Source organism: Dreissena polymorpha, chromosome 10, assembly GCF_020536995.1.
Source record: "Dreissena polymorpha isolate Duluth1 chromosome 10, UMN_Dpol_1.0, whole genome shotgun sequence".
NCBI classification, from domain to species: Eukaryota; Metazoa; Mollusca; class Bivalvia; order Myida; family Dreissenidae; genus Dreissena; species Dreissena polymorpha.
The window spans coordinates 57,508,448-57,522,885 of NC_068364.1; the positions used below are offsets into that span (position 1 = coordinate 57,508,448).

Below are 14,438 nucleotides of genomic sequence, written 5' to 3' on the forward strand. Positions count from 1 at the left end.
TTGCGGGATTTTCATGATGCAGCCCTCTGAGTATTAATTCAACAAGTTCTTCTGGACCTAAAATTCCATCGATTTCGAACAGTATGTTGACCTGAGAATCCATAATACGCTCGTCAACCAATTTCCAAGGTCTGGTTGTGATCAACAAAGTGCAGCGCGAGTAACAGCTTGCTAATGAAGGTATAGCAACCTTGTTTTGTGGATCGGACCACTCATCTAACCCATCTAACTCCACTATACAATTTTCCTTTTCGAGCACAAAATTTAGAATATCATAAAATTCTTCACGTTTACCAGCAGGATATATTATACCTGTAATTTGTTCTTTGATAATCTCAACTATCTTGCGCTGCTCCATCGAATCCCTTAACAAAATTAAGAAATGGAACTTAAAGTATCTTAATTTTTGCACATCGCCAAACGCCTCAAATTTGCGAATTTACTTACCTGGTTTTGAAGGCAACGGGATTGTGTTGCACACCAATCAAGAACTAATTTAGCCAAGAATGTCGATTTTCCTTTCCCTGGTTCTCCTTGAATGAAAATCCGACGGTTTAACGTATTATTGTCTTTGAACAAAATATGCTCATATTTCATTACTTTCTCTTGAGTTCGTCCCTTTTTTTATCGTTGGCAGTGTTAAGAATCTTGGGAGGTATATAGAAGTCGAACAGATGTTTGTCCTTGCTGTTCAACAAAGGGGAGATAGGGGCATGACTTAAGATTTCGATGTAATGAATTACCAAGTGCTTACGAAGCTCTGGAAATAAAAAAGAAAATAGCTATTTATAACTTTTTTTGAAAGCAATACAAATTGAAAAAAACACATGTTGAACATAAAAATCAATTATTAAATCATTTACTTTTAAATCACACGTCAGATATGGTAATTGATGATGCCATTATTCATTTTCTTTACCGGTGTGGTGTTAATAGTGTGCAAAACTAATTGGAAACGATTATAAATATTTAAAAAAAGGTCTTTTGTCATGTACTTGCTACACACCGACAAAAACTAAACAATAGGCATTAATGTCGTATTATTCGCATGTAAAGTACCTCGTGTGTCCTTATTGAAACGTTACAGTGATTTTTACCCACGTTAATTCCAGAAAATATTTTCAAAGCTCATGTTATCCTTTCTGCCCTTTTAGGGAAAAACTTTATTACATCCGGAAATCATTTAGGCCTTATATACATGGACTTATTATACAATGTTTAGTCAAATCAAGCGGGTTGAGCAGCTTAAGTAGGTTCCCCATTTAGTAAAAATGGAACTAAAAACAATTGAACGATTTATGTATTGTCAGTCTGTTGTATTGATAGCTAAAATTGTGCGTTGTTGACGTATAATGACGTATATAATTCTATTCACCGGATATTGGCCATGCATGTTGTGACTTCTTTGAATAAACATGAATTTGTATCATCGATGCACGTTGTAAAATATTTTAGATATGAGTCTTACAGTTAACGTTTTCTCATGGTGGGAACATGACCATGATTATGCATGCTCTATGATCATGATTGTTTGATGTTATAATGAATGTGCTGAGTAAAATAGGATTTTTTTTAATATAGATTTACGTTAATTGTACGACCAGATGGATAACTTGAGACCTTCAGTCTTATAATACTGTACCTAATATGTTTGTCGTATAGCTATGCTTAGAAATTTGGTAATTGTAGAAGGTTTTGCATTCTCAGTTCAAAAACAGTAACCACAGTGTTATATAATAATGTAAGCTTGCTGCGTGTCGAGTGTTTTACGCTGTGTAAGATTTTTATTCAAGTAGTAACGTGTCACATATGAAGGAATATTAAGAGCAATTATAAGGTGTCTGTCCTGCTGGTATAACTGTTGATATTTGTGATTTTTTATCACCTGAAGTTCTTAAGAAATGTTTCAACACAGGTTCAATACAACAACATTTCGTATCATTAAGAATGACAACTGCACATTCAGATGTTAATGTTGCTTATAGCATTCAAGTAAATTGCTCTACCTTATTTTGAACAATATATTTATCACTGCTTTTATTAGAGATGTGTTAACAGAGTATAAGAATATTGTGTTTATCTTTCAGTATGTATTTAATTTAAACATAAAATGAAAATCGTGTTCACTTACCTTCGGACTTCCGCAGGTAGTTTTTCTCATTTGCCGTTATGGTTGGTGATATTCTTAGGCTTTCAATCTTTTGATCAACAACAGCAAAATCATTCCGTAAAGATTCAATGCCTGTTCGAACAGCACTTTTAACCTCACGGACTGTTTCTTGGTTATCGCGAACAGCTTTTTCTAATGTTTGGGTCGATCAGTTGCAGAAGCCTTGATTTCATTTGCAACATTTTTGCTTCAGCTTTAACTCTGGATATAACTTCTTGTGTACAGTCATAGACTGTTGAATCGGTGTGCTCCTGGGATATTTCGATGTTACGCATCATGTTTTTAATCGCTAAGCTTCCAGTGATCGTCTCGGTCCGTTCCAACGGAGCCATCTGTATGTTATTCCTTACATTATTTGTGGTTAAATACGTAATGATGATGTTTCCAGTAAACATGTTCTGGAACATTCGCCGAAACACACACGCCAATAAACTGACGATGATAAGAACACATAATGACATACATAATACGATGATTTCTGAATCTCCATAATTACACGTCTCATTGTCAGTCTGGTTGCTTGTTGTTACAACTTTATTTCCTGCCATGTCTATACCTTAGACAATGGTCCTCAGTAGATTGATTATCTATGACCGATCTGAAAGAGATAAACAATTTCATTTATTGTTGTTACATGTTTATAATTGATCCTAAATATTTAATAAACTGTACAGTATGACATAGATCTGGTTAAATTTATAATCGTCTTAACATGTAGTAAAAGCGAGCTTTGGCGGCTTAAAGTGCGAACATCTAAGACATATTCAATATATGAAGGTTTTAAATTATTATAATAAACTATGACAGACTCTAACTGCATATTTGACTAAAAACTATTTTATTTTATTTTTTTCAAAATAAATCAATTCATTCAGCAATAGCGAAGTTAAAATCTTACAAGTTGAACTTTGTATCGGTAATAGCAGGAGAGCATAGATTTATCCAAGGTGCAGGAATGTTTAGAACGTCTCTGATTGATTTGAAATAAATTTAAGAGCTGGCCCGTAATCATCAACCAATTCGTAGAGTAAAGAATTAGGAATATCTTGGAACCAAGAATAAAACTATAACTATAGTACTCAAATAAATACAATTTATACCAAAAAATAACCGATTATTCTCCAAATCATTGTTGACTTGTCAATGTGACATTTTTTACAACCACATCGGTCCAATATTCGGCACCAATGTAATACACACGGAAAAACAACCACAACAACAACAAAAACAATACTTGCATTTATAAGCTGACATATAATCATACTGAGTGGATTTTCATTTAACTGTGTTACAGAAGAAGCTATAGAAATGCACAGCAAGAACTTACACGTAACCAATTCTCCAAACAGTGCAATTTTTGCAGAAAACCAGTTACAGATTATATCTTGAAACGGAGTTAACACATTTTAAATAAGAGCCAACATTATATGACTGGACTTTTTAGACGACGATACGAACATCAACAGAAAAAGAGGTAAGCACTACCTAAATGAAGCACTAAACTGAACGAATATGTTTAATCTAATTTTCAACGTCACAGTGAACTGAGCTGGTATTGCTTCGATGTTAAATTGATAACACAATCTCAAGAGATATCAATGCTGTAAATAACTTACTTTGGATTTACGTTTGATTTACCTGACCTCATCATTAAATGGTATTAAAGAACTGTATACATTCAAGAAGTATGTGTCATCTGTGTTTGAAAAAGATTTTCACATAATTATAATAATTATAAGTTACTTGAGCATATGTACATGTTCCTCATACCATTATCCTATCAATATCAAATTATATAAACACATGTCAACATATAATGTACAATATTATTTAACAGAAACATAGTATTCGATAAACGTACCGTTCCTTCCTGACATAAACGAAATTGAACCCTTTGTGTTTCAACGGCTGGTTTGTTTACTGTCATAGACAGGGATGGGCAATCAATTAATTTTGTACTGCTTCAATTAAATGCCTGACTGACGTGAACATATATTTTGAAAAAATAAATTTAGAGCGCAGTAAAAACTTGGTCTTAATTTTAGATGCTTGTTATATTCTTCGCCCTCGAACACTTATTTATTACAACATGAAATAATAGCATGTGTATTTTATTTAGTAAAATGTTCTGTATATAAATCCATTTCTTGTCATGCACAACATGATTTTTATACTATTTTGTTGCCAGTTACACGTGATCTCACTATGCATGATCTACGGTTTATGTTTTTCATATACACATTCGATATATTGTGAGTACAATATTGAAAAAGACAACCTTTAAGCAAAATTTGTAAGTGAAATACCCGTGTCAGGTCCGTGTGTTATTTATTCTTTTACTGAAAGTATTGACAATATAACAAAATAAGTCAAGTAAGATGCTACATTTGTTTTAAATAAGATCATATCTAAGAAATACAACTTAAAACAAATCATGTTAGAGTATCAAATAGTACACATGATACCTAGTGATTATTTATGTATATCTGAGATGACAAGTATTGCGTAACTGTTTTAACGCTACGCTTATAGGATATCATTAAGTATCTACAATCATGTATACATCGATGTATTTGTATGCTTATTACATTAAAGTTAGAATAATTGTACGACAAAATAATTCTGTATCAGTATGTAAACAGACACACGAATCAATATATTTCTTTGAAAACTCCATTAAAAAAAGTAAACAAAATATATTGAAATATCGCTTCTTTAATTTGAAATTATCAAATACAAATATATGCAATTGTAATCTTAACCCGGTATTCTTGGTTGAAGCGCGTCCGAGTTTGCTCAGAATGACCTAGAATCGAACCTCTTTAATACAATACTGTTTTCATCTTCTTTCCTGGACAAGATCATATTATATATCTAACAAAATAAATTATTTTTGCATCTCTTTTAATATATCAAATTTCTATGAACACGTCCCTTTTTCAAAATACATTCAAAAATTGCGTGTCAATGCAAATCGTTATAATTTAAACCTTGCGATATATAAATAGAACTTCTCTCGATAAAACAGAGGTTAAGATATGGTCGGACCATACCATTTAAACGAAGACCAATAATTTTATAGAGGTTGAGTTTTAGATAATGATGACATTATGTTGTAAACGTTACATATATATATGTTAAACGATAATGTCATTAAAAGCAATTCACAGCAACTTAAAAAGCATGCCCATAGATTATTTTTTTCAAAATAATGCCAACTTCCGTCTTTAAGGTGTCGAAAAAAGTGACCTGCAAGATTTCGTTTGTAAATCAAATTAAACATATTTAAGTTCTACTGCGCATTTAAATAAAAACGTTAATAATTCTGCAGTTTTCAATTCCTTTCGTTTACGAGTCAATCTGTATGAATACAAATCCTTAACAAGTACGTACCACATATCTCGTGATGATATTGTAAACCCAAGATGGCAGTCTATACTGAAATTCACATCCACCCACTTGATCAGTGATACAATCAGTGATTGCTTAGATATAGATATGCAGTTGTGTATGCATGAGCCTGCGCCTATCGAGGCTATATCTAGCTTCAAATATTTGAACACCACTATCTGAACTAAAGGGCCATATTCATTCGCGATACGACTATTATTTTTGGCTTTTAAACATTTGTGTTGTAATCAAAAATTGATATAAATCAATAATAACAAAACTGTTTTCATCGATAAAAATTACACGTGCGCAGTTTGAGTATTCTATCTTCCATAAAATACTATTAAATTTAATTAATTGGTCTCAGTTTGTATATTAAACAGCAACTTGAAATAGTAGAACAATTCATAAATTGTGCAAATACTGTTTAAAAACCGTGTATAGTAAAGGAAAAATTTCAATCGCGATTTACATAAAATCTGATTTAGGCACAAACGTCGTGTATTTTATCTGTGATAGTTATTATTGTATTACCGTGGTAAACAGATCTAAGCTGTTTTGCGCATATCCCTGTCTTTACTTATTCGTTTCATTGTCCTGTTAGTTGATTAAAGGGACACAGGCACCAAAAATGTAATGAAGGCTTTTTACGTGCGAATTGTAATTATACAATCGGAATTTATATTTATATTTTATAGGTTAATGTGGGCTTTCAGGATTCATGAATGCATAAAGCTTGTTATTCGGTGATTAAGGTGAAAGAAACACTGAACATTACCGCTATTTGAATGAATAGTATAACGTGCATTAGTAAAAAATGTAATTCCTTCCTTTTTCCCAGAAAAAAAGAACATTAAACGAATTTCAAATATACACTAAGCAAAAAACGATATAATATAACAATTTATATACACGCAGAACAAGAAAGCACTACACTATATAATACAACTGAATATACATGTAGAGCGAGAAAATATATTATATAATTACAACCATTATTATTTAAAATTCTGTAAATTAGGAACGACATTGGATTATCCAATAGCTGGACGGCTGACACTTAGGAACAAATGACATGTCTGCTTGACTATTCTTGTAATGCACTGACACGTATATATTCTCATTAGACTATGACATTTGAGTTTGGTTGGATACCTTTGAATCGCTCAGAATGTATCAGTGTTAATCGCCATGTGTCGATGTTCTGTATCAAAATGGTGGTCCATTTACGCCCAATCGATTCAACTTTCTCGTTAATGGCGACAGAATTCCAAAAGAAAAGTAACAAGCTTTGAACGCTTAAGACTGCGACTTGATGTCATGAAGTTTACGTAACTTCGAGATATTATCATGTATTTCATTTAATCTGGTTCTTTCAAAAATAGGATTTAAAGAATTTAAATATTTATTAAATGTCAAGTTATCAACATTTGGATTCGGATTACCAATATATATATATATATATATATATATATATATATATATATATATATATATATATATATGTATAATTAATCAATCTTCGAAAAGCATAACAATAATAAAATTAGATTGGTCTGCTTTTAAGATTGTTTTGCAGTTCTGATTGGCTCTTACTGTACGGTAATAGAATATCAAAAAGTAAAATTATGCAGAATAAACGCTTACTTACACGTTTCAGTGGACAGTTTAACAGTATAACGTAATAGTGACCATGGTAGTATCTTCCAAACTTTTTTAATGTAGCGAATGTAGAAGTAGGAAAAGCTCATTTTAACCAATAATATAAGAACATATTTGTATCCACAGTTTATATGCTCAATAATGAAGCATTATTTTAAAATAATTAAATCCATTAAAAATAAATGAAAAGAAAATATTTGCTTGAAAAAACAATTGAATGTTCTCACTAATAAATACATTGTGGTCTAAGCTTAGAGTCGTTAATATAAATGCGGTTCTGGTACTGCTTCTAGGCCCAGCAAACGGACTCGAGAGCGTTTCAATTAGCCTGAGGCTTTCTATGCAATCAAGCTAAAATTAATAGGTTTACACTTAATGCAGGACAACCAGCCTTATTGAAATTAAAACACACTGCTTCAGCAAATGTATTGGAACGATTTAACTACCATAAATATACACTGTCCTTTTTACAAAAGAAATAAGTCCTGATTTTCCAGTCTTAGGGCATTTCATCGAGAATTCAATATTTAACCGACACGTAATAAAAACACATATTCTAACGGAGCGAACCAACCTAGAATCAAATTGTTATAAAATACGCATATGCTAGTACAGCGGTTTCATAACAGAGATTCGATGTAAACACCACCAGTGTGTCGATGTTCCATGAATATTGCTTCCATCTACTTAGATTGCAATGTACTTAGTGTTTTTGTCCATTGGGTTAATTTTAAATAGAGCGTTTAAAAAATAGTGTTCTCCCACAAAGAAACTTCGGTATTAATTTAACGACATTTCCATTGTGAACGCATTGCCAAGTTGAAGTCGTGATTGTGTTGATTGTTTGGAGTTTTTCTCGTTGCATTTAAACTACAGCGTCTCCAATTCAAAGTGGTAATTGCGTTAGATTTCAGGCCCGTAGCCAGGGTTTTGAAAAGGGTGTGTGAATTTTCCTATCAGTGAGTGTTTTCTGCAACGAAGTTGCAAAAGGGATAGGTGCAGAAGGGGGTGCCTCCTGCAATCGGGGGGGGGGGGGGTTTGGAGGTGTTTCCCCGAGAACATTTTGAAAAAGAAACATATAACCCTGCATTCTGGTGACTTTTTATTTGTATCTAGAGACTGAAGTTTTGTTTTGTATAAAACTGAAGTTTTTTTATGAAATTTCACTTTAATTGACCATACTCAGTGATTGATCGACATGAATATGATATAACATACATGTTTTCCCCACTACCGTTTTTCAATAACCACCTTTTCCAATTAGTCACGGAAATATATTATTTTATACGGTGTTTAACGTGACACTAGTATGCGCGCACACACTTTGTTTACATATGCAACAACACATTTATAGAATGTAAAATCAACAGTAAGAACGGTATGAAATATCATAATTTATTGGAATCCTGGAATCTTGATAAAATCGGTGTATTTTACCCTTCCAAAATTCTACCATTCATAAATCAAGCAGATTTAAAGGAAATATTTGACTCTTTTTAAAACAACTATTGTTAATCTGCTACTTTAAGATAGTACCAAACGCCTAGCACACAGGCAGCAGTATCATAAATTTGCCCCCCCCCGGGACCTATCCCCCCCCCCCCGAGTTTACACCAGGGGTTCCAGATTGTTAAATGTACACCTATTGTGTATGGGTTGACTTTTCAACAACGAATATTGACAAAAATACATAGTTTGAAAAAATAACCCTCGTATAGGTATTATATATACACAAGGTATGAAACGCACTATATGCCTTTTGCTGAAAGATTGTGGAACACTGGACGTGACCTTTTTGATCGAAAATACACATGTTCCCATGCAGTTGCCGACAAAATGCAACTGGATTCGTTAAACGACAGTAAAAGCAACGAGATTACACTACTAACCGATCTCCTGCTCGGCTAATAACTTTAATATTCAATTAAATTCGACTTTCTCGCTTCATGTCTGTGTTTTGCTGTCATATTTTGTCGATCGAATGCTCGGTTCTAAAACGTCATATCATTGGCAAACACAATGAGAACAACCAACCAGATGACGCGTTATAAAATTAAAATGGTGTACATGTGTAGATGAAACACCGAGTGACATATAGCGAGAAAGTCAAATTTAATTGAATATCAAAGTTATTAGCCGAGCAGGAGATCGGTTAGTTGTGTAATCACGTTGCTTTTATTGTCTTTTAACGAATCCAGTTGCATTTTGTCGGCAACTGCATGGAAACATGTGTGTTTTCGATGAAAAAGGTCACGTCCAGTGTTCCACAATCTTTCAGCAATAGGCATATAGTGCGTTTCATACCTTGTGTATATATAATACCTATAGGCTATACGAGGGTTATTTTTTCAAACTGTGTATTTGTGTCAATATTCGTTGTTGAAAAGTCAAACCATACACAATAGGTGTACATTTAACAATCTGGAACCCCTGGGGTAAACTCGGGGGGGGGGGGGGTAGGTCCCGGGGGGGGGGGGCAAATTTATGATACTGCTGCCTGTGGCCTAGCAATGCTTTAAACGTGCTTATATTGTATTGTACAACAAACACTGATTAACAAAACTGGATCTTCTCTAATCTGCATCACTACTTAACAGAAATCAAAATGGTATAAATGTTTACTTTTAATTTTTAAAACTATTGTTAACAAATAAGTCATCTTTTTCTAATTGAATTTCAGAAACATATAACAATTAAGGCTTCATAAAGACTCTATATTCACAACTTATTGGCCCTATGGTCTCAAAGTCTCTAACAATGTATTCAAGGACGTTGAAGAAAAAAGATGGACTAATTTGCCCATTATACTCAAGATCCGTCACAGTTAATGAACATTAAACGTTCACATCCACCTGATCATATGCTAAAACGTTTTAAATTCATTCTAACAACTGTTGTAAGTGATACTATGGGCATTTTTAACTGTTGAATTGAGCTGAAAAGAATTAACAGGTCAAAAGAGTTATTTAAAATGTGGTTACTGGCCAATTATCAGCAACTCATCTTGCTACCAGTTGTTTATAAAAATATATTTTATATACGATATATTACATGACTAGTGAGTCCTGTAAGCCGAAATGATCCGTAAAACAAAATTGTGTCTTTGTGTCGTATGAACGAATCTGCACTTAAACTAAATTTAGTATCACATCGTGCATGCATGATCAGTTGTCAAACGAAAGTACGGTTGATATTCAAATGCATTATTTTCTCTTTCCGGGATATTGTTTTAGTATGTTGATGCTGCATTAACAAATATAAATGTATATGAAGTGAAAACAACAAAAATAAACAACGGTTGTGATAGACACCTATAAACTGTTAGATGCCCATAATATCACTGAAGGACATTTCATGATGGAGTCAAGCATTACCTGGGTATTCGTTGACAAAGCAACGTTCTTTAAGCGAACGATGTACTGGCACGTTTCGCTGACGGAGCAGACGGAGCTGGATGGTGGAAGTGCAGTACTAATTAGCGGTCATTTAATTAGTGATAATTACTTAAAACGTGTCACAAACGCTGACATATTTTCTTTTGAAGATACCCACACAATTATCCCCGGAAAACAAACCTTTTCAACACCTTATTATTTGTTTACTCGCAGCTGGCCGCTTTTATTATATCAAAGGCAATTACCGCTATCAGACGCTTTAACCGCAAAATAGACGAATGGTGTGCTGTGTTTTTAATTTTCGCGTTTCGAGACGACTGACGCATGATCGTTGGTTTTAGTTCAAACATGAATTTCGGAGTGAAATATAGTGGCGTTGGCCGTTATGGACAGGTGGCCGTTATTTTCAAGTGTAATATAGAGTGTTTTTCGTTGCTGGCCGTTAATTTCAGGTTGCCGTAAGGTCAGTTTCGACTGTATTTCCTATTTTATTCAATAAAATACCTACTTCCTAGTGTCAAGTCTGACATTGTTAAAACATTGTGGAAAATTCTGTATGTGGAGCAGAACAGCTGCCTTTGAGTGTTGGTAAACTACAAACTGGCTACATTGCTTTGTATAAATGATTTGTTTTCTTGCCATATAACAAACAAATTATCTTATCTTGAGCAAGACTGAAAATTGTTTTGCTGGAAGCCCTTTAGGTGATCCGAAAATGGTTATAAGGGGATATTCCAAAAAGACAACGCAGTCTGTCGAAAATGCTTTGCACAATGTGTACTTGTTATAAATCGTGGTATAATGCAAAATTATTAACCAGTGACTCATAAGTCTTCTGCAATAGTCGACAGGATGCCCTTTGATTTCAGTCATTTTCGGAAGCTAGCATACCATTCCGTAAATAAGCATCTAAAATGTACTTTCTTTTTTATAAGATTATTTATTCAATTTAATCAAATTGTTTTTCCAGCCATTAAGATGATTGTCGACAAGACTATTGGACTGGGATATCAACCCACAATAAATAGACTTCATCATAACGTTATGATATATATTACCGTAATTACTCTATGTTTTCGGACACTCTTAGTTTTCGGACACCCCTTTTTTTAGCAAAAATAATTATTTTCCGTGACTCTTTATTTTCGGACACACGAGTTTTCGTCTATAATTAATGTCTCTAAGTTTTCGGACAGTATAATTTATAGCGCTATTTTACTAAATTTCGGTCCTGTTTTCGATATCTAATGACACTTCGATCATGGGGTTTTACAACCAGATTAACATCATCAAACATGGCAGGTACATGCCTGAGGGCAACGGACCATTACATTTGCGTTATTGGGTAAATAACCTTGTAAACCGGTATTAAACAATGGTTTCGCCCGATAGCATAAGCGTTATGACAATTACCAGGGGTAGTGTCAAAAAACAGTTCAATTATCTACCGCAATGTTACTACCCCTTCTCAGTAAAATAACTTTGACAAATACTAAACGCTTCAAAGTGTGATGCACCCTATTGCATGTTTTACGAACAATGGAAGGTATTAGACAACAACTATCGGAAATGAACAAACGCATAATTCATAGTTTGCTTTTTTATTGCGTTAATTACAGGTTCGTACTAGCGAGTATCGGTACATCACATGCTCATTTCTGAACTCGTTGGTCCAAGTACAACCTTGTTGTAACTTTATGTTAAATAAATTAAGCATTTAAAATTATTTCAAATGCAGTGCAAACATATATAACTGTAATTTTTACTATACGGCATGGTATTTTACAAGCGCGTTCTATTACCGGTAGTCGTTGATACAATTGACGCTATTTTCGGACACTTCAATTTTCGACTCTAAGTTTTCGGACACCTGTACTTTGTGAATATTTTTCGTATCTAAGTTTTCGGACAAGAAAAAAATTAATTATTTTTAAGTGTCCGAAAACATAGAGTAATTACGGTATAGTTATAGCTTTAACAGACATTAGTTACAAAAGTAACAAAACAATCATTTAGTATCTAATTTCTACAAATAAATATCGATTTTATACGGATTAGAGTGTCAGATTAATAATTTTGCATTAACAGAAAACAAATATATATTTATGACAATTCATAGAAGATGTTTACAAGCGCCAATGAAGACATGCGACTATTTGCCATAGACGCACGCTGGTAGTAGTGCGGACGCCTCAGGGCGCTAGCAGCCCGTTCACACTCTGCACTTGTGACCGGTGATTCCGGGAAAATATAAATAACCGTTTTTTGCGTCGAATAAAGTTGGGTGCAGCTTATAGTAATTTTTTACTCGTCAAAAAAGATTGGGTGCGAACGCACGCAACGCACCCCCCTGGCTACGGGTATGGATTTTTTACCGGAATGCTGCTTACCGAAAATATGCTTTTTGTTGGTGCTCATAACGTGAATAATTAAATGTAAAGAAGTGAAACTTAAAGACATTAAACATAATAAGCAAATCAGTTTACATTACAAAAAGGTTTACACTTAGTAAGGGGATTAGCGTCCAAGGATGCGTGAAGGCGAGCTGGCTGCTGCAAAAACAATGTGCACGTTTTCAGTAAATTCATAAAACAAGAAAATACTGAACTTAGGTCAATATGTTTAATACAATTATTATACGCTACACAAAAAATAATCAAAAAGTAATAACAAACGTAATTGTATCTACATGTACATATGCAGGACGTAACTTCATTGTACATATGTGATTTGATTTTAATCATTGTTGTAAACAATTGCATACATGAATTAACAATTATTATAAATAAAAATACGATATAAAAACACATGCTTTCAGTCAAACATACCAATTAAAGCCTATTTAACCATTATTATTTTCAAAATTGTCAATCAAGTTTCAATCAATCACTTTCAAAACATATCAATTAAAGCATATTTAACCAATATTATTTTCAAGATTGTCTTTAACGCGTATTTAAAAAAGTTTGATGTCTTCCAAATGTAAGTTGATAGTTGTTATAACGAATTAACATGATTAAATAAATAAAAATAAAGAAACGTTTTTCAGAATTTCTTTTAATAAGAAACTGCTATATTCTTATTATGCCTTACCCTCATTCGAAGAAGTGATGATACACAACTGACCGTCGGCCGTTTCGTAGGGTGGTAAATTGCTGTGTGCGTCGACCATTTCCTATCAACTTCATATCTAGACAATCTTATAATCTACTGTAATATGAAGTGTTTTGTTGTTTGCTTTGGAGACAATGGTTTCGAGTTCAAATGTCAATATTACTGGGGCGTGGATCATGACATCCGTTTTGGAACGTCATATAGACAACGTATTGTCCTATTATCACATATTTATATTTTGGTATGCTTATTACTCCGAAGAAAAGGATCTACTATTAACTGTATGGTCATCAGATCTAAGGGCAAGGTCACAGATGCTTGAACTTGTTTGCCTCAAGAACCATTATATTTCTTAATGAGCACGCTCGAACTACTTTTATTTAAGTAACAAACAGGAGGAAAGAAAAAAATCATATCGATTCAAAGGTAAGATATACTTTAAAGGATTAAGGGCCTGATACAAAACACACGTTTGTTTATACGTTATTCAGAATGGAATTCAGTAAGATGTGTTGAATAGTCTTGAGAGATGGAAGACACCAATCGAGTTTGAAATCAAGAGTTCAAGGTCAATGTCACGCCGATTTGAAATTCTAAACTAAGAATCGTGCGCATTAATCATATATAAATGTATACGAAATCGCTGGAAGCCGATGATAGATAGATGTTTAATAAATATATATTGTTAAAAAGGACGTATGCTGCAG

General features: G+C 33.3%; 1 long non-coding RNA gene across 1 annotated transcript; it reads right to left on the minus strand.

The window, feature by feature from the left end:
- LOC127848150 (uncharacterized) lies at positions 1–5,705 on the minus strand. Its single transcript, XR_008034386.1, has 3 exons — positions 5,564–5,705; positions 2,132–2,768; positions 1–760 (listed from the first exon to the last, which is right to left on the minus strand). It is a non-coding gene; the product is annotated as an uncharacterized LOC127848150 (long non-coding RNA).
- Positions 5,706–14,438: the final 8,733 nt, after the last annotated feature.